Raw genomic sequence first — 21,091 nt, 5'->3', positions numbered from 1 at the left:
AGGCACATCTGATACTGAGCGATCATGCGCGCATACGAACGCGTGGAAGGAATTCAAAGAGTTACATTTCAAGCTGAATCAAAGGACACACGATAAGAATTCAAGAATGTGAAGTTTTCCTAAAGGTTCTGCAGCCTCTCGAGGATAAATATAGACGTCTCCGTACCGATCCGCAAGACTCTACTAAACCTGCTCATGACTCGTAGGACCTATGTAACCTAGGCTCTGATACCAACTTGTCACGACCCCAAACCGGCCCAGTTGTGATGGCGCCTCTCGTGAAGACAAGGCCAGCCGACACAACACTCACCTTAACCCTTCAAGCATTAAGAGTCATTTTTAAGTCTTTAAATTAAACAATGTTTTATAATAAAATCCTAGAATAATAATGCGGAATAAAATACCAGCCCGACATCGGGGTGTCACTAGTCATGAGCAACTATCAAGGTCTGAATACAACAAAAGTCTAAAAATGTACTAAATACAGTAACAACAATGAGGGGAAGGAAGCGGTGCTGCGAACGTCATGCAGCCACCTTGCTAACTCTGATGACTCCACGACTGAGCTATCAACACCCGCTACCGGGTTCCGATATACCTAAATTTTCATACTAGGTGCAGGGAGTAATGTGAGTACTCCAACCCAGTAAGTAATAAGAGTAAATAAAGACTGAGCAGTAGAAAACAATGAATCCACATTTACACTGGGTTCAATAAACACAACAGACTTTCAAATCATAATACGAGTCAATGTTCCCTTTTAAAATCCAGCTTTTAGTAAAAGTCATCTTGAAATACCTTCCAACAGTTTCAGTAGGGGTTCAATACCATTTAAAATAATAATAGAGATTAAAGTCATAATCGGCCCCTCGGGCAAAACATAGTTCGTAAAACAGCCCTTCGGGCAAAACAGTAATCACAAACACTTCATAACTTGAAAATCTCAGTGGGAATAACCAATGTCAAATCAATGATTAATTTTTGAACATCTCATAAACCCCAGTTTAAATAAAATTTGTTTTAAAATATTTGTGCAACTTTCCGACAGAGGCTCAATATAAAATGAGGAAAAACAGTCAATAAATCAACATATTCGATAGAAACTCATTTTAAGAGGAGTTAAATCAATAAGTCCATAAACATGCCTCTGAGGCAAAACACCCATTACTAGAAAGTGACTTTATTGGAACAGTTATTGTGCAACGATTTTGTAACTGTTACAATAGATCATATATTAGAACGGTTAGACCGTCCTAATAGAGTCAAAAGATTTTTGGAACACTTCTGAAGAACAAACGTTCCAATAATATAATAACCGTTACTATAAGTGAATATATGGAGACGGTTTGTAAAAGCGATACCATAGAGTTACCTGTGGGAACGATTTTATAAAATAAAAGTATATTGGGACAGTTTACTTTTACCTCCTTACTTTCCCTCCTATATTTTTATTAAAAACATTGACCCCACTAATATTTTAATAACTCTTTAATATTTGACATAGAAGGTTCTGTCACTCTCTCTAAACTCTGTCTCAAAATTAAACCTTGAACACCGTCTCTCTCAACCTCAACCTAGAACACATCGACCTCACCATCAATGGACTCTGTCGGGCAGCTCCGGTGACGGACGGCAACTGCCGGTGATTGACGACCAGTTTCGGCTAACATACGAGCAATCTCCGAGGTAGGCTATCGATTTTCCCCTGTTTGATGTTTGTATAACTATTCAATTTTCTCTTTCTTTTTTCCCTTATGTTTTCTTTAATTTGGCGTTTGGATTTCTTCTCCTTAAGAATAGGAGCGCTTTTGGCCTCAGTTGCATCGTCGTTTTCGACTCCAATGGCGTTGTTGTTATTGTTGTTGTTTGAAGGTCTTTGCTTCTGCTTTGTTTGTATTACATGATACATTTGTGATTCTAGTTTGCAAAATTGGGGGATTTATTTGTTAGGTTTAGATTTTCTGTTTGAAACCATGAGATTTTCTTTATTCGATGTTTGCTATCGATGTTTGCTTTCTTGGTTATTCAAAAACATTGTTTCGCTGCTCTCTTTTTGCTTTCTCTGGTAATATTTTGGGGGCTTTTTTCTTTCTCGAGTAATTTTTTCTTTCGCTGCTCCTATTTTTGTTGCTCCTATTTTCGCTGCTCCTTTTTCTTTCTCCTTATCTCTCCTTTTTTTTTTCTCCGGTAATATTCAGAAAAATCATTTCGCTGCCCCAATTTCTTTGGTAATAGTTTCTTTATTCGATGTTTGCTATCGATGTTCGATCTTTGCTGTGATTTCTAGTTTGTAAAATTGGGGGATTTATTTGTTAGGTTTTGATGTTCTGTTTGAAACCATGAGATTTTTGTTCGACGTTTGCTATCGATGTTCGATCTTCCCTGTTCGCTTTTTTGGTTATTCAGAAAAATCTTTTCGCTGCTCCTTTTTTCTTTCTGTGGTAATATTTTTGATAAACATATTCTTTTACTTCTGTTCAATTATGCTTGTGTTGCTTTCACTTAAAATTGTGAGATTCGTTCATGTCTGTGCTTTAGTCTAATGGGTAAGTGTTTGCCTTCACGTCTATTAGACATTGGGGTTATTCTTCTCAGACAAATTGCTTGCCTTTCTGAATATACAGATTCAAGAAAAATTGATACAGATTGAAGAAAAATTGCTATTTGAATGATGATTCAATTTTTATTTGTAAAAAGAAAAGGAATTATATATTGATGTCCTTTCGTCATTTCAAGAGTGTTTCTACCTTTTCTGGTTCTTTAATTTATGAACCTTATTTCCAAAATCACTTAGTCAAAGCTTCACTTAAATAGTATCGAAAACTTTTACAAAATTATTTTACTACATACCTTATGATACATGTGCAACGCACGTGCCGAGAGACTAGTCATACTATTCTAAAAGTGGGAAGGTCCTAAAGTCAAAGTTGAATTATCAAAATATCCATCAAAAACTAAATGGCTATTTTACCCTTCTCTTAATTTTATCCAACAAATTATTAATAAGGCTGTTATCAGCCAAATAGTCTGAATGAGGGTACTAAAGAGTTGTAACAGATAAGGGTAACGAAGAGTTGCATCATAGCTAAGAATCCAATAATTGTCCCCTTGTTCACTTCTGTACATCGAGTCTCTGATTTCTTTTACCAGAATTCTGTCTTTCTAGCTTATTTTGCTTGCTAAGTTTCACCTGTTGCTTTCTTAATTTGTCTCATCTTCATTGCATATTCTTTCTTATTCAGTGAAGAATTGATAAAATCATAATTGCTCAATAGCTTGCATGACTGCATAACCAACAGAAGCATGGAAAGCATATAAATTTTCATGCATTTTCCCTTGATGACATTGCCTCTAAGGAATTATAAACTTACTGGAGTATCTCCAACGACAACAATGTTCACTCTTTGACCAGTGACCTCACAAAGTGATTATATTCTCTTCTTTTTTTATCCTTAATGTCTATATCAATTGAATCATTTGGTTCAAGATTCTCATGAGTTCCTTTACATGATCTCTGCAGTTTTAATTAATTAAAATTGTTAATATAATGGGGCATGATCTTACAATTATTTGTCTTAAAATAGAAATAGTAAGGTTTGAATATTGTAGAAAAGAGTAATCAACCTTAAGAAGACAATTATACCAAGCTAACTGATATCAGAATGTATAAAGGATATGGAAAGATCACAAATAGCTAGAAGAACACACATAGAGTTGGTGGAAAAATCTATTTTTTTTATTTTATTCAGAAAATATCTGAAGATTACACGAGAATACTAGCTATTGGTACATTTATGTCTTTCCTCTCTTGGACATCATCAAACCTTTGCCTTCTTATTTTTTCTCAGGGTGCTACTCGCAAATTAGCTACATAGAGAAAGAATATAGAGGGCGTTGAATCTATTGGTGTAGCAGCGAAGCGAGTGAAGCTGCCAGCCTATTTAATTAAAAAAGAAGGGATCATTGCACTTTTATTAAAACACGACCAGCAACAACAGCGACTAGCGTTCCCTTTTCAACTTCAACAGAGATTCAGTGGCAACAGGTATGTGATGATTTCTTCCTCCTCCTCCTTCTTCTTCTTGTTCTTCTTCAGCATCCAAATAGCAGTGAAATAATGGCGAATTTTTTTTACCTTCGATTCTTCTTTCTAAGTCTTCTCCTCTTCGCTAAAATGCTACCTAGTTCTTCTTTCATTATTTTTATGCCGCCTAGTTTTAACAGAATGGTATATTGCCCTTCCTCTGAATATCATAAGGAGGTTCAACTTCGGAATACATGTTAGGAGGTTCAACTTCGGAATTCATGGTTAGGAGCAGTTTTCTAAATATTTCCCGCTGATGATATGTATCTATTAAGTTATTATTTTCTAGGGGTGAACTGGGGTGCAAAAGACACTATTCATTACTAACTAGTAAAGGGCTGCAAGATGAACTAGGGTGCAAAAGGCACAATTTCTCAGTTGAAAAAGCTTCCTAAATGCACAACCACAGGGCCTTGAGCTTACTAATCCCAAAAGCTGGTGTACATATCAGAAAAATGTACATATCAGAAAGGTGAAAAACCTACAAGTATGCTTATATCTTTTTTGTTGAACTTTATAAAATTAAAGCATCATAGTAAACCATTTAATACAACTAAATGTAATGAAACTGGCTCTCCCTAGTTTCCAAATGGTGCAGTATGAAACCTAATGATGCAGAAAAAGCAGATTGATTCCTTTTCTCCAGTAAGTCCTTAAATCCAAAGTCCAAGCAATTCCTTTTAAAAGCCAGATCCAAAATCTGTGGTTTCAGTTGGATGCTACATTCTCTGATGGCACTGCTCCCCTCATTGACTATTGATTTTGTCACGCTCAAAATGAAATGGAAGAAACTAGTGCTTAGTGAGTCCGTAGATGCATTTGCATCTATCATGGGGCCTGGAACTTTTTGTATACAAACTCATCTATTTTGTATACAAACTCATCTATTTTGACTTTTGAATTGTTTGACCAAACAATGTATCCATATTTTGTTTTTGTATATGGATAATGCTAGTTGGATATGGTGTAAACAATTTCATAGAATAGGAAACTATTTCTCATTTTGCTTCCATAAATATCAGAAATTACAATTTGTTGCAATAGAGAATATAACCGTTCCAATAGACCTAGCAAATAATAAGAGCAGCCCTTGATAACTGTTCCAATATGTTATAATATCTGTTGCAATAGGGGTATTGATAATTGTTTCAATATATCACACAAACCGTTGCAATATATCATGAAAATCGTTGCAATAGACTTAAAAAAATCAGCTGTATTATTTTACCATGACGGTTTATAACCGTCCCAAATGAAAAGGAAACTGTTCCTGTAGATAGAATAGTGGTAGCAGTACAAACCATTCCAATACCCTATCTATGGAGACGGTTTGTAAACTGTTGCAAATAACCGTTCCAATAGACCTATTGTAACACGGAATCCCGGAACGCGTCCAAATTCGTCCCATTAGCCCTATAAGGGCGGTTAGCTTATTTGTTGCAACAGTTTTCGAAGGGTTGCCATAACTCCAATTTCTAGTAGTGACCACTCATATGTATGTATATATCTATCGCCCCTCGGGATAGCCTCTCTGTCACTCGTGACTCAACTCTTACCAATCAGTACCCGCACTCAGCATTCATGCTCAATTGGTACCATATAGTAACCGATGCGGCGTGCAGCCCGATCCATGCATCGTTGTGGCGCACAACCCCATCCATATAAATAGTCGAATGTGCTCACTGGGGGTGTGTAGACTCCGGAGGGGCTCCTACAGCCCAAGCGCTATATTGCTGCGGTGCGCAGCCCGATCCATATAAGTATCGCTGCGGCGTGCAACCCGATCCATATAAATATCGCTGCGGCATGCAGCCCGATCCATAGATATATAATCCTCGCAACTAGGCTCTCGGCCTCTCTCAGTCATTAACCTCACCATCAGACTCTCAGTCTATCTCAGTCATCAATCTCACAATCAGACCCTCGGTCTATCTCAGTAAAACAAGGAACTCATGCCAAAACAATTTCCACATGTTAAGAATATAGTGATAAAGCCAGATTTGAGCAATAAACAGGTAAAACATGACTGAGAATATGCTTTCAAACAAATAGAGTGAGGAAAGATAGTAAAAATGCCCCTAAGGGTCTCAACAAGTCGGCACAAGGCCCCAAACATGGCTATATCCCAAAAATATAATAATGTCAAACAATTAACTATCAAATATGCATTAAAATATTTGTTTGGGATGGACTAGGTCACAATCCCTAGCGGTGCTCTACCCCACTCTCGTCATCCAGCGTGCAAGTCACCTCAAAGTAACACAACAACGTATAATCCGGGGTTTCAAACCCTCATGACAATATTTACAATCATTAATTACCTCGAACCGGCTAATCCTCTAGCTCGTGATGCCTTTATCTCTCAAATCGACCTCCGAATGCCTCCGAATCTAGTCACAATAATTCGATTCAGTTAATAAAAATTATAGGAATTAATTCCATATGAAATTCTACATTTTCCATTAAAAATCCGAAATTGCACTCAAAATTTGCCCGTGGGGCCCACATCTCGGAACCAGACAAAAATTATGGAATATGAAACCTCATCCAACCATGAGTCCAACCATACCAATTTTACTTAAATCCGACATCAACTCGACTCTCAAATCTTTAAATTAAACCAAGAGGGTTTTCAAGATTTTTTCCCAACTAAAATCAACAATTAAATGCCAAAACTAGTAATAGATTCGAGTAATCTAACCAAAATTAAGTTAAGAAAACTTACCCCGTTGTTTTCTCTAAAAATCTCCTGAAAATCGCCTCTCTTCGAGCTCCAATTTGGTAAAAATGAAAAATGGGATTCGTCCCATTTTTTAGAACTTAACATTTTGTCCGGTACTGTTCACACTGTTCACGGGTACTGTTCATGGGGTACTGTTCACGGAGTATTGTACATGGTACTGTTCACAGGGTACTGTACACGATAACAACCGTGAACTCGTCAACAACCGTGAACTCGTCAGTCAAAAACCCATTCCCACATTGAGTTTGCATTCTTTTGAAAAACCCCATAGCTTTTCTAGGGAACCCGTGATGAGTTAAGCTTGAAATGATTGAGTTATAGCTCGCAACATTTGGATCAGGCATTACATCGATCAGCTGGAAGGTTTTCTCAAAAAGACCCTTTTGAGAGTAAACTGACAACATTGTGTTCCAAGATTGGGCGTTCTTGTCTAACAGTTCATTAAAGGCCTGTTGCGCATACTCTATGGAACAACATTTAGAGTACATGTATATCAGACGGTTGGCGAGGAATGTGTTAAAGGTTAATGCCGTCTTGATCAGACGGGAGTGTATGAGTCTCCCAAGCTTGAGATCATTAGTTCGGATGCAGTTTGAAAGGAGGCGCGCAAAGTGATGCACAGGCTCAGCAGATATTGCTTCACTTGATTGCATGAGAGCAGATTATTTCTATAATTAACAAAAATATTCAGGATTAGCAAGGGAAGAATATGTCGCAGAATGCATGAAATAATCGTATATTTGAAATCTTATGGATTTTCACATTGGTTGTGATTTGCGAATTTAAAATTTTCGTGACAAATATTTTTGTCGACTTATCATGATTTATTTAGTAATAGTTCCAAAATTACAATAGGGAATTGTAGCTAATATAGAAAACATGTACATTTAATTCTTGTTGAAACAATATTAGGGAGTACTAATTTCTTTATTTGGAAAACGGCTTAAAGTACCCCTATCGTATGCTAAATGGTTTATAAAACTCCCGTCCATCTATTCGTCTGAAAATATACATTACGTTAATTCTATTGTCAAAATTACACCGCGACTAATGGTACTTCATGTGGGCCTCTCATTAAATGATGTGGCATTCTTTCATTTGTCCCCGTAGCTCAGTGGGGATGAAATTATATTTGGGTAAATTTCGACCCATTTAACTGATCCGACTCCCTTTTTTATGTGGGTCAACTCTCCGTACAGTGCGACTGCTGTGAACAGTAACACAGTCGTGCTTTAATGCACACTGCTCCGCCATCCGTCGGTGAAAAGCCACCGGACCACCACCAAAAGATGCGCCTTCCAATTGCGCACTAACCTCAGCAAACCATTTCCCAAAAAAATTCCCCAGCTGCTACAGATTTGCAAAATGGTGTTGGAATTACTGTAGCACAAAATCGCCTGGTCACTCGTTTCTGGGTCAAATTGAGCCATTCCAAGCACTGGGGATTCTTCTCCAGGTCCATGAGCTCGTTTGGATTGGCTTAAAAAAGTGGCTTTTAAGTATAAGGGCTTAAAAGCACTTTTTAAGTGCTGGAGCTTGTTTTATAAATAAGTAGTTAAATATTTGGATAAAAGTGCTGATACTTAAAAAAAGTTATTGAAGTGTTTGGTAAATAAGTGCTGGTAAGCACTTGTTTCTGTAAAATGACTGAAATATCCTTAAAGTTGTTAACACTATAAAGAAAATGATTAATATTTTATTCTAAATTAATACATATACAAAAAAATTATAATTTAGTTCATTTTCAATTTAAACTGATTGCCTAAATATAAATTATTTATTTAAATAACATGCAATAATCTATTATTTCACCAAAATATATTTTTTCGTCTCATAGCTTCAAATTCTTTGTTAACATGTAGACTCATTGAAAATTTTGATTTAGAATATAGTTTCACCAATTTAAAAAAATGAGGGATTCAACAACAATCTTTTAAAAAAAAAGGTTATGGAACCAAAAAAGAAACTAAAACAAAATAAATAGTTCGGCGGTGATGGAATTTGGAAGGCACAAATTGGAAATGGCAAAGGAAAGGAGAAAAAGAAAAGATTATAGAATTTGGAAGGCAGGGATTGAAAATGGCGGAGGAAAGGAGAAAAAGAAATGATTGGGTATTTTGGAAATTATACATAAGTATCAGGGATAGCTGTGTAAAATACTTGGTTAAAGAGGGGTGACTTTTAAGCTAGAAAAAAAAAAAGTTGGGATTACCCAACTCATCACTTTTGGCTTAATTTGGACCTTTTGACTTAAAAGCAGTTTGACCTTTAAGCTGATTTTAAGTTTGCCAAACACCTCAGCCAGCTTTTAAGCCCATCCAAACAAGCTCTATATTTGGGTAAATTTTGACCCATTTAACCGATCCGACCCTCTTTTTATGTGGGTCAACTCTCAGTACAGTGCGATTGCCGTGAACAGTAACACAGTCGTGCTTTAATGCACACTGCTCCGCCGTCCGTCGGTTAGAAGCCACCGGACCACCACCAAAAGATGCGCCTTCCAAATGCGCACTATCCTCAGCAAACCATTTCCCAAAAAAATTCCCCAGCTGCTACAGATTTGCAAAATGGTGTTGGGATTGCTGTAGCACAAAATCGCCTGGTCACTCGTTTCTGGGTCAAATTGAGCCATTCCAAGCAATGAGGATTCTTCTCCAGGTCCATGAGCCCGTTTGGATTGGCTTAAAAAAGTGGCTTTTAAGTATAAGGGCTTAAAAGCACTTTTTAAGTGCTGAAGCTTGTTTTATAAATAAGCAGTTAAATGTTTGGATAAAAATGTGGAAACGTAAAAAAAGTTATTGAAGTGTTTGGTAAGCACTTATTTCTATAAAATGACTGAAATATCCTTAAAGCTGTTAACACTATAAATAAAATGATTAATATTTTATTCTAAATTAATACATATACAAAAAAATTATAATTTAGTTCATTTTCAATTTAAACTGATTTCCTAAATATAAATTATTTATTTAAATAACATGCAATAATCTATTATTTCACCAAAATATATTTTTTCGTCTCATAGCTTCAAATTCTTTGTTTACATGTAGACTCATTGAAAATTTTGATTTAGCATATAATTTCACCAATTTAAAAAAATGAGGGGTTCAACAGCAATCTTTTAAAAAAAATTGTTATGGAACCAAAAAAAACTAAAACAAAACAAATAGTTCGGCGGTGATGGAATTTGGAAGGCACAAATTGGAAATGGCAAAGGAAAGGAGAAAAAGAAAAGATTATGGAATTTGGAAGGCAGGGATTGAAAATGGCGGAGGAAAGGAGAAAAAGAAATGATTGGGTATTTTGGAAATTATACATAAGTATCAGGGATAGTAGTGTAAAATACTTGGTTAAAGAGGGGTGACTTTTAAGCTAGAAACAAAAAAGTATCACTTTTGGCTTAATTTGGACCTTTTGACTTAAAAGCATTTGACCTTTAAGCTGATTTTAAGTTTGCCAAACACCTCAATAAGCTAAAAAATGACTTAAAAGTTGGTTTGACCAGCTTTTAAGCCCATCCAAACAGGCTCTATATGTGGGTAAATTTTGACCCATTTAACCGATCCGACCCTCTTTTTTATGTGGGTCAACTCTCCGTACAGTGCGACTGCCGTGAACAGTAACACAGTCGTGCTTTAATGCACACTGCACCGCCGTCCGTAGGTGAAAAGCCACCGGACCACCACCAAAAGATGCGCCTTCCGATTGAGCACTATTCTCAGCAAACCGTTACCCAAAAAAATTCCCCAGCTGCTACAGATTTGCAAAATGGTGTTGGGATTACTGTAGCACAAAATCGCCTGGTCACTCGTTTCTGGGTCAAATTGAGCCATTCCAAGCACTGGGGATTCTTCTCCAGGTCCATGAGCCCGTTTGGATTGGCTTAAAAAAAGTGGCTTTTAAGTATAAGGGCTTAAAAGCACTTTTTAAGTGCTGGAACTTGTTTTATAAATAAGAAGTTAAATGTTTGGATAAAAGTGCTGATACTTAAAAAAAGTTATTGAAGTGTTTTGTAAATAAGTGCTAGTAAGCACTTGTTTCAGTAAAATGACTGAAATATCCTTAAAGTTGTTAACACTATAAAGAAAATGATTAATATTTTATTCTAAATTAATACATATACAAAAAAATTATAATTTAGTTCATTTTCAATTTAAACTGATTGCCTAAATATAAATTATTTATTTAAATAACATGCAATAATCTATTATTTCACCAAAATATATTTTTTCGTCTCATAGCTTCAAATTCTTTGTTAACATGTAGACTCATTGAAAATTTTGATTTAGAATATAGTTTCACCAATTTAAAAAAATGAGGGATTCAACAACAATCTTTTAAAAAAAAATGTTATGGAACCAAAAAAGAAACTAAAACAAAATAAATAGTTCGGCGGTGATGGAATTTGGAAGGCACAAATTGGAAATGGCAAAGGAAAGGAGAAAAAGAAAAGATTATAGAATTTGGAAGGCAGGGATTGAAAATGGCGGAGGAAAGGAGAAAAAGAAATGATTGGGTATTTTGGAAATTATACATAAGTATCAGGGATAGCTGTGTAAAATACTTGGTTAAAGAGGGGTGACTTTTAAGCTAGAAAAAAAAAAGTTGGGATTACCCAACTCATCACTTTTGGCTTAATTTGGACCTTTTGACTTAAAAGCAGACATAAGTTTATCGCTAAAGACAAGTCCCACAGTCAGTTAGAAGAAATAAAAGAGTTGCTGCTTAAACTCGTAGATCCAATGAAGGATGCTGGATACATATTTCAAATTGAATGCTCATACTTTCTTGTAGATGATGCATTTTGTTGACATAATTAAAACAGGTAGTAACTATGTATAACAGTTTCTAATTTAACAATTAATATGAGGTCTGATGGTTGGTTACCTACTTTGCTGAAAATTTGGGAAAGGAAAAGTGAGGGAGAAATTTTGTTTTTCAAGATATTACTCCATCACTTACACTAAAGATAAGAAACATGATCATAAAATGTGAGGCACTGTAATTCATGCTGCTTGAAGCTTCAGAGATATTAATGTTATGAGCAGCAGATAGATCCATCATTAACGTGCCTGTACTCACCTCTTTGGTGCACAGGTAATGTTTCTGTGCCTTGATTTAGTGCTTTTCATTTTGGTAAGAAAAATCTGAATGTTCTTTCACATAGACCTGTTAACTATCACAACCTATCATATTTTATGAACAACTGGCTTCATGTTTTTCATTCAAAGATCCCATTCCCACCATCCAAATGTTTCTTAAGGGAAAAATGGTATCGATGCCATTCCTACACTTCTCCTCAATCATGAACTATTTAAAATTCTTAATGTTTTTAAGTGCCTCAACATATCTATATTATTAGAACTATATTCTTTTTGACAACTAATTTTCTCTCAGTCATTGCTATTGATGGAAGGTTACTGAATAGGCATTCCTTGAGTTAAGTGCAAAACCAGTCTGCTCGAAGTTCATTGCAGCAATATTAAGAAGTTGGGATAGCCTAACAGGGAAAATATAAATCATGGGCTAGAATATTCAGAAGGTACGACATGTCACAGAGACAGCTCTAAGGTATACTACCAGCTCTGTTTAAATTTTTACTATGACAGTTTCTGAAGTTCTGGTTGATCCTGATCCATCATGCCTCTAACCTTTGCATTTAACATTGAGAGGGAATATCCATTGTGTGGTTCACAATTTTTATAACGCTTGAAGCTACTTATCTTCCAGACGTGCAGTTAAAAATCTTCAACTATTAAATACTCATTCTTCAAATGCAAAAAATAACGGCTTGTTAGGTTCTCCAAGCGAGGCAAATTTGGTTCTTAGAGAATTGAGATGAGGATTCTGTAGCAAATAAGGGACGATTTGCTGAAGCTTGAGTAATTTAATAGTAGTTTACCTCTATCAACATTACCTTTAAGACTTGCAATTGCAGAAGTTCCATCACTTTTTAATATTCATTCTTCAAATGCAGAAAATATTGGCTGCTAGGTTCTCCATAAAGTGAGGAAAAAAGGTTTTTAGGGATTTGATATGAGGATCTTTTAAGGCATAGGACCATTTGCTGAAGGTGAGTAATTTTAATCATGTTGAGAAATTGAGGCATCAAAAACTTATGTTATGTTCCCAAAAGCTACCCTTGCGTTATCCCCAGTCAAGCATCAATTTGAAGGGAAAAAATCTAAATGTTTGCAATTCTTTAATGTTGCTCCTCTCCTCCATTGGTCTTCACCTCCTACAAAATCTACAACTCCGATCTCTGAGAACTAGCAGTGGTTCATGACATGCTTGTTCCATTTTAATGGTTTTTATCCATATCATCATTTATGATCCGAATGTGAACCATTGGCCATTGACGCCGACCATTTAATCAAATTGTCTAGGAGACTTTGCTCTACCCATATACTTTATTCTTATTATTACTGTAATTCACTATCATGTCATTGTTTGTTTTCACATCTTTGACACTTCAGATTGATAATGTGTAGCTTCAGTATTCATATTAGTGTTATTTTCACAAGACACTCTAATGGTTTAGGAATTTGGTTTCTTTTGATATATGGTTGTATAAGACAAAATATGCCCTAAGGAAATTTAGCGTGAAGTGGCATTACGGAAAGGGCCAGTCGAGGTCGACCAGGAAGCAGTGAGATTCGCGGTCGGGCTGTCAACAACGACCGAGGTCGAGCACCAAGAATAGTACAATAACGGCTAGTTTTTATAATAGGATGTTAAAAAGAATATTCTATTCTCTGCACTTGTACTATTAGGGTTTGTTAGGGACATGTCTCATATAAAGAGGAAAAGAGACAATGGTGTAAGGCACATAATATTCACTTGACAAGAACACTTCTTGAAAAGAAGACTCTCTCTCTCCCTAGCAAAGATACTAACTTTACCTTTTCATCAATATTCTCACACACATTATTCCACACTTTTTCATCAGATCCGAGAATAGTTTCGACATTCTAGGATTCGTCTGTCATTTATCATTGTCAGGAAGAATAATCATCTATCTCGTTCATTATTGGCTGAATCATTCTCCTTATTTACATAAATGTCTAGGATTCGTCTGTCATTTATCATTGTCAGGAAGAATAATCATCTATCTCGTTCATTATTGGTTGAATCATTCTCCTTATTTACATAAATGTCATTTATTGCTATTATTGAAATTTGTATCACTATAATAAATAATGAAACAGTAAACTTTCTGAAACAGAAAACAAAAACATAAAGTTAGCAGCAACAGAATGTCGAAATAATGTCTGCAAAAATAATTTCGGAATAAATGGAGCCCACTGAATGCACAATGTGTCTGATAATAGGCTAGATTTATGTAATTTGGCGATTGTTTATGCCTTAGCTTGATTATGTTTCATTGTGATAATATAGTTAAATGATGATAAATTGGCTCTAATTGTGAATTTCACACGTTGTAGGAGTGAGTAGCATATATGAGGCCTTAAAGCTATGATTGGAGCTAAATTGAAGCAATAAAAGCCCCTAGGAGCTGAGTACGTGGGAAGACGAGAAAAAGAAGAGATGAAATGAAGACCTGGACTAGCGCGTCCATTAGTGCGACCGCGCTAGCCCAGTTCCGGAAGAGTAAATTGCAGGGGTAAAATTGGAAGTTCGGGGGTAAATCCACTTAACCTATAGAAGGTCTAGCTCGCCCAAGAGAGGATTATTAAGGTTTTCATAGCTTAGTTCAAGGCAAGGAGAGGCAAGAGGCAAGGAGGATAATTCAACATCGAGTTCTTCCTTTCTTCCTTTTGTTTTTACGATTTGTGATGAATTTGAATGTTGTTGTGATGAATCCTAGTATGAGTAGCTAAATATTTAGTCTAAGGTTTTGATGGAACCTATTGAAGGATGAACTTCTTGTTATGTTAATATAGTTGCCTGGTTTAATCTCTATTTGTTCAACTACGTTCTTGTTGTAGTTAATTGATAGGATCCTCAATTAGCTGTGCCTATTTAGTGTGCATAACTCGGGAGAGAGTGCATATTTAGGTAATTGTTGAATTGTTGTGAACTATTTGAGATATGTTTGAGGTTACGAAAAGGGTAATTCCCTGAATAAAACTTGGTAATTTCAAGTTCTATGATAAATTGTCGATTTGAGCTACGAAAGCGCACATAGCACATGCCTACACTTTTAGCATGTAATTATACCAGTCCAGGAGCATGAAATCTGATATTTTATCTATCATATACATGTGTTCTTGTATACTTGCTTTTGTGCGATATGATTTGGACTGTTATACCTGTGACCACGCTGGGCGGATTGATACTATAGCACGTGAGTTGTCCGTGCAGATCCAGACATTGATACTATAGCACGTGAGTTGTCCGTGTGGATCCAGATATTGATAATATAGCACGTGAATTGTCCTTGAGCATGTGAGTTGTCAGTGCGGATCTGTATATTGGCACTATATCGCGTGAGTTATCCGTGCAGTTGATATTTATGTGAGCTCTAGTAAAGCTAGTTACATTTCATGATTTCATACTTATTTATATCATTAAATTATTTAATTAAATGGAAGAAAATGAGAAATTTTGTAAAAACCATTCAAAATGTAAAATAAGAATTGAGGAGTGATCCGATGTCGGAAATCTTTCATCTTTGCTTGCTAATCACTTAACTGATTACCCGATTTACTTGTATATCTTCCTTATATGTTGGATTGTTGGCTGAGCAGAACACTCTAAGGCTAAGAATTGTGAGCATAAAAATGGTTTTACCTGAGATTGTCCCTGATTTGATCATATACATGTTCTATACTTGTTGAAAATACTGAACTGCACAGGTGTTAGTGAGTATCATCTACAGTTCTTTCTTCTTTTACCTCGCCGAGGCTAGTTAGGATTCTTATTGAGTACATGGGGCCGATTGTACTCATACTACACTTCTGCACCTTGCGTGCAAATATTTGTGTTGATGTTGCTGTGTACGGCGAGGGCTGACATTGAAGATGTACCTGCATTCCACTTATGGCTATCATTTGTTGCATTTGATCCAGTTCGTTTACATTTCAAACAGACGATGTAATTATTTCAATTTAGTTTTGTAAAAATCTAAGTCTTAATGGCTCATGACTTGTACTACCAGTCCTTGGGAGCTCTTTGTATATAAGTCCATTTTTATTATCATTATTTCTCTCAGTAAATCTCATTTAAATTGGATTATTATTAAATTGGCTTACCTAGCGGGTGAAGTTAGGTGTCATCACGACTAATTAGATTTTGGGTCGCGACAACCGGCGGGTTTAGAGTGTCATAATCATTATTTATTTAGAAGATTAGATAACAAAAAAATACTACTTTTTTTTCCAGAAAATGTTGCTTTTCCCCAAACATATTTTGTGTCTTGCTGTCATGACCCCGGTTCTCCATTTGTGAACCATCGTGACGACACCTAGTCTCTACGACTAGGTAAGCCTAACAATGCAAAAAAAATAAACCAATTTGCAGAAGAAACAATTTAAAACCAAAAAATTAAATTAAATTATTAAATTTAAAGTGCCGCTTGGCATATACAATAATAACTCTCAAAAGCTAAACACATTTTTCCCAAAACCCGGAATCTCATGATAACAAGCTTTTGAAAGTCTACAATGTCTAACTCCAGAATATCTATCAAGGATACAAATATGGAAGGGCTAATACAAAAGGGAGAGTAGAAAAGGGACTCTTCGGTCTGCGGACGCGACAGATATACCTTTAAGTCTCTACGAACGCCTCGACTCAAGCATGGAAAGTCTGCGTAGAGGTATCTGGATCTGCATATGAAAAACATGCATAGAAAGGGCATGAGTACACCACATCGGTACTCAGTAAGTGCCAAGCCTAATCTTGGTCGGGTAGTGACGAGGAAGGTCAGGGCCCTACTGAGATTAAACAATATAAGGGATGACAAAATAAGATAAGCAGTACAGTTGAAAGCTGACAGTAAGAATTTAATACAGGATAATAAGGAATACAATAACTGGAATATAGATAAAACAATCACAAGGAAATACCAGTCTTCATAAGGATAATAACCGGAGATCTCTCAGTATCTCGATGATCTCTTAGTACCATCAATATGTGTCAGGGATCTCGTGGTATCCAAAGGATGTCTTGGTGTCCTCAATATGTACTAGGGATCTCTTGGTATCCCGAGGATCTCTTGATATCCTCAATATACGTGCCAGGGATCTCTTGGTATCCCGCACCTCAGCTCAAATTATAAATGCGTATAGGGGATCTCCCGTGATGCCGTCCCGTAGTCCCAAAGTAAAACACACAACAACAACACAAAGAATACTCAACTAAGCTCAATTTCGTACCAAGTAAAACAGGTAAGTCTAACCTAACATGCTTCACATAATACAATTAAGGCAGTTTAAGCAAGTAAGCAATTAAGTCAATTAAACATGCTTTTTCTAAGTTAACAACGGACTTAAATTTGCAAGTAGTATAAAACAGGAAAAAGGAACACAATTAAAATTACTTAAAGAAAATCGGATTTTCAACAATTAGCTCAAGTACGCACTCGTCACCTCACGTACAAGGCATTTCAATTATCAAATATACCAAATCTTAAGGGGAAGGTCCCTCACACAAGGTTAGGCAAACCACTTACCTCGAACCAGCTCAAATCAACCTGCAACCACGCTCTTGCCATTAATACTCGACTCCAATCCAATACGTGCGACGAATCACCGTGGTACCTCCGGAGCATCGAAACTTGAAATACCGGATGAACTCCTGCCAAGCTGGGAGGTAAGGCAAGCTCATAAGCAACCTCCCCAACACGCCTCAATATCTTAAAAGGGCCAATAAACCTCGGACTCAACTTCCCTTTCTTCCCAAATATCATAACACCATTCATAGGCGATACCCAAAGCAGAACCCGCTCTCCAACCATATAGGAAACATCACTAACCTTCCCGTCTGCGTAATTCTTCTGTCTGGACTGGGTTGTACGGAGTCTATCCTGAATCACCTTAACCTTTTCCAAATTATCCTAAACCAAGTCTGTGCCCAACAATCTAGCCTCACCCGGCTCAAACCAACCCACCAGGGATCTACACTGCCTACCATATAAAGCCTTATACGGTGCCATCTGAATGCTGGACTAATAGTTGTTGTTGTAAGCAAACTCTGCCAATGGCAAGAACTGATCCCAAGACCCTCCAAACTCAATCACACACACACGGAGCATATCCTCAAGAATCTGAATAGTATGCTGGGACTGTCCGCCCATCTGAGGGTGAAATGTTGTACTCAACTCCACCCGAGTACCCAACTCATACTGGACGGCCCTCCAGAACCGTGATGTGAATGAGTACCTCTATCTAAAATGATGGAAACTGGAATACCATGTAGATGAATAATCTCCCTGATATAAATCTCTGCTAGACGCTCCGAAGAATAGGTAGTACACACAGGAATGAAGTGCGTGGACTTGGTCAGCCGATCCACAATCACCCAAACATCATTGAGCTTTCTTAAAGTCTGTGGGAGCCCAACTACGAAGTCCATGGTGATCCACTCCCACTTCCACTCCGGAATCTCTATCTACTGAAGCAACCCACCCGATCTCTGGTGCTCATGCTGACAATTGAGGCACCAAGCTACAAACCCAACTATATCTTTCTTCATCCGCCTCCACCAATAGTGCTGCCTCAAATCCTGGTACATCTTCGCGGTAACCAGATGGATGGAATATCGCAAACTGTGGGCCTCCTCTAGAATTAACTCCCGAAGCCCATCAACATTGGGTACACAAATCTGACCCTGCATCCTCAATACCCCGTCATCACCAATAGTCACATCTTTGCCATCACCATGCTGAACCTTGTCCTTGAGGACAAGCAAATTATAGTGATCATACTAATGCTCCCTAATACGATCAAATAAGGAAGACCGAGAAACCACTTAATCTAGAACCCGACTGGGTTCCGAAAGATCTAATCTCACAAACTGGCTGGTTAAGGCCTGAACATCCATCACAATAGGCCTCTCCAATGCGGGTGAATTATCCAAACTCCCCAACTCTCTACCCATCGACTTAAGGCAACGACCACCACATTGGCCTTGCCCGGGTGATACAAAATAGTGATATCATAGTCCTTCAGCAACTCTAACTATCTCGTCTGGCATAAATTTAGATCCTTTTGCTTGAACAAGTGCTGCAAGCTCTGATGATCACTATAAATCTCACAAGGAACCCCGTACAAATAATGATGTCAGGTCTTCAGGGCATGAACAATGGCAGCTAACTCAAGGTCATGGATCGGATAATTCTTCTCGTGAACCTTCAACTGTCTGGACGTGTAGGCAATCACCCTACAGTCCTGCATCAAAACTGCTCCAAGGCCAATCCTCGATGCATCACAATAGACCATGTAAGACCCCGAACCTATAGGTAGTATCAAAATTGGGGCTGTAGTCAAAGCTATATTAAGCTTCTGAAAGCTTACCTCACACTCCTCTGTCCACATAACCTTTATTGAAATTTCCTTTACTCGAGCCATAACCGATTCACAAATACGCCTCAAACTGGAACCATTAGAGCACATAACCGTGCAATCAAATATTCAAATGCGGACTCCCCCACTTGGCTAAAAGCCATAGATCAAAACACGCACCATAACTCATAATGCGTATACTCTATTGTTTCTATAATACCATAGTGAGATTAGACTTAGTCCTTCATAAGCTCTTGAAACACTGACCATCGGGTACTTTAACTCTATATAAATCTCGCATTCAATCTCGTAACAGTTAAGCCCACTCTATTAAGTGACCCAAATTTAAATTTCAACACATATGTTTCACTTGTGAAGGAGATCTTCTAACAGACAGCATAAGGATCACACAATCTCAGAACACCGCAGGAGACAACCCACCTGCTTCGCCTCAATATAACATTTCTGTTACCTTCCACCGTCATACACATTACACAGTCACTAATCTTCCTAAGTCTGAACTCATACCGCAACATGAAATTTACTTCACTCCAACTAGGAGACATGAAAAAATTCTTCACACGCCCATAACTTGGGGCTACACATCCAACCACAATGGAAATCAAACACTTAATAGTTCATCTATCATCCATCAGACCTTCCTCGTCACTTTCAAGTCATATAGATACCTTTCGCAGTACCAACATACTCATCACATAGTTGTCAGCCATCACTTCTACTAATAGGGATAATACCGCACATATAAGTTCAAAACACTTTCTCACACAATCAGCACCTCGGTGCTAAAGCCATAGGCAAAGATCCGGCCTCAAGTCCTCTAGACTGGCCCAACATCAAACTCACAGAGATCATATCTCGCCCATCGATCAGGGAATCGCAAGCCATTGATGCACATTTGATACTAAGCGCTCATGCGCGCATACGAACGCGTGGAAGGAATTTCAAGAGTTATTTTTCAAGCTGAATCAAGGACGCACGATAAGAATTCAAGAATATGAAGTTTTCCTAAAGGTTCTGCAGCCTCTCGAGGATAAATACAGACGTCTCCGTACCGATCCGCGAGACTCTACTAAACCGGCTCATGACTCGCGAGACCAAGTAACTTAGGCTCTGATACCAACTTGTCACGACCCAACCCCGACCGTGATGGCCCCCAACACAATGCTAGGCAAACCCGACTAATTAACATCTCATAATCTCTTTCTTTGTAATTCAATACTAATTTTTGGGATTTAATACCAATTTAATATAAATAGAAGTGTGGATTTAACAGATGAAATGTGCGGAAACCATAATCACGAAAAAATTCTGTAAAACAGCCCACTAATCCGGTGTCACAAGTCTGAGCCTCTAATACAAGGTTTCAACAATCTAATACAAAAATATGTCGAAAATGCGGAATAATAAGTGGAGATAGAAGGAGAAATCGGGTCAGCGAACGCCATACAGCTACCTCGATAACTCTGATGAAAACAAAATGACAAGAAAGCTCGCTCTATGCCTCTGGAATATCTGTACCTGCACACATGGTGCAGGGAGTAATGTGAGTACTCCGACTCAGTGAGTAATAACAATAAATAATGGCTGACAGTATGAAACCACGTAAAGGCACTAAGCAGTTCTATATCAAAACAGTTAAATCATTTAAGCAGCAGTGAATGAGGAAATCATGTGAAATTCTTTAAACCGGCTAAAACAGATATAATCAGTATAAATCAGCTCCTCAAGCATTTCAATTCATCTATTTGTTCTTATCCTCAGTTCTCAATTCATATA

The 21,091-nt window shown here is 37.3% G+C and overlaps 1 long non-coding RNA gene across 4 annotated transcripts; it reads left to right on the top strand.

Moving 5' to 3' along the window:
* The first annotated feature begins 1,509 nt into the window (after nt 1-1,509).
* LOC104214208 (uncharacterized) lies at nt 1,510-14,748 on the top strand. 4 transcript variants are annotated; one of them, XR_011400833.1, is made up of 5 exons: nt 1,510-1,686; nt 3,849-4,045; nt 12,225-12,398; nt 12,805-12,900; nt 14,273-14,748. It is a non-coding gene; the product is annotated as an uncharacterized lncRNA (long non-coding RNA). The 4 variants fall into 4 exon arrangements; XR_011400834.1 differs by lacking the exon at nt 14,273-14,748 and adding an exon at nt 13,403-13,935; XR_011400835.1 differs by lacking the exon at nt 12,805-12,900 and having other exon boundaries at nt 12,244-12,398.
* The last annotated feature ends 6,343 nt before the right edge of the window (nt 14,749-21,091 follow it).

The sequence above is a fragment of the Nicotiana sylvestris genome, chromosome 7 (genome assembly GCF_000393655.2).
Source record: "Nicotiana sylvestris chromosome 7, ASM39365v2, whole genome shotgun sequence".
NCBI lineage: Eukaryota > Viridiplantae > Streptophyta > Magnoliopsida > Solanales > Solanaceae > Nicotiana > Nicotiana sylvestris.
The sequence above is the reverse complement of the archived record's forward strand: the minus strand, read 5'-3'. Positions and strand labels throughout refer to the sequence as shown.